Source organism: Condylura cristata, unplaced genomic scaffold, assembly GCF_000260355.1.
Source record: "Condylura cristata isolate star-nosed mole 26May11 unplaced genomic scaffold, ConCri1.0 scaffold00076, whole genome shotgun sequence".
Taxonomy (NCBI): Eukaryota; Metazoa; Chordata; class Mammalia; order Eulipotyphla; family Talpidae; genus Condylura; species Condylura cristata.
This window is the reverse complement of record NW_004567177.1, coordinates 91,576-92,283: the sequence shown is the minus strand read 5'-3', so window position 1 is coordinate 92,283 and position 708 is coordinate 91,576. Positions and strand designations below refer to the sequence as shown.

Genomic DNA, 708 nt, shown 5'->3' with positions numbered 1-708 from the left:
CGGGCGCCGGCCCACCCACGGGGCCCGACAGCCACCAGGGCGGGCACGCGGCTCACAGCCTGACACCGCAGGTAAGCAGCCACCTCGCGTCCCAACAAGAGCACTGTCCCTGGAAGGCGCCCAAGGAGCTGCTGTGCGCTCTTAATACTTCCAGGGGCCCAGGAGTGAGGCAATTCAAGCGTCAGCTGTCACTCGTGTACCCACTGGCGGCAGAAGGCCCGCTCAGTACCTCTAAAGAAACGCACATAGCGAACACGAGTCCTGAGACCGCGCCCAGACCCCCCACACAGAAGAGCAACCCTCCAAGGCCTGGGGCGCCTGGGGCGTCCGGGCCCGGGACATGGCGCCCCTCTGGGCCTGCCCTGGGAGGCCCGGCGGCCACCTGCCTGGGAGGCAGATCTGCAGAGAGGCGGTGAGAAGGGCCCCGGAGGAAGCCCCCCCCGGGCAGCAGCAGGGCGCTCGCTGTCTACCAGACACAGCGTCTGCCGTCCAGGCGGGGGCGGGCGATGGCACGTACAGACCCAGAAACGGCTCTGTGCAGCACACACGGCCGCCACGCAGCGCTCAGCCCGCCTGTGGGCGCAGCCAGAGGCATGGCCACCCGCACCCTGTCTCTAAAGACACCAGGACCCCTCGAGCACGACGAAAGTGCCCCCTAAACCCACCCAGGGCCAGCCCAGCACGTGCGCCTGGGCAACGCGCGGAGGC

General features: G+C 69.2%; 1 protein-coding gene across 1 annotated transcript in view; it reads right to left on the bottom strand.

The window, feature by feature from the left end:
* The window catches only part of MLLT4 (myeloid/lymphoid or mixed-lineage leukemia (trithorax homolog, Drosophila); translocated to, 4), a 21,900-nt gene that overhangs the window by 2,991 nt on the left and 18,201 nt on the right, over window positions 1–708 (bottom strand). The window lies entirely within an intron of this gene.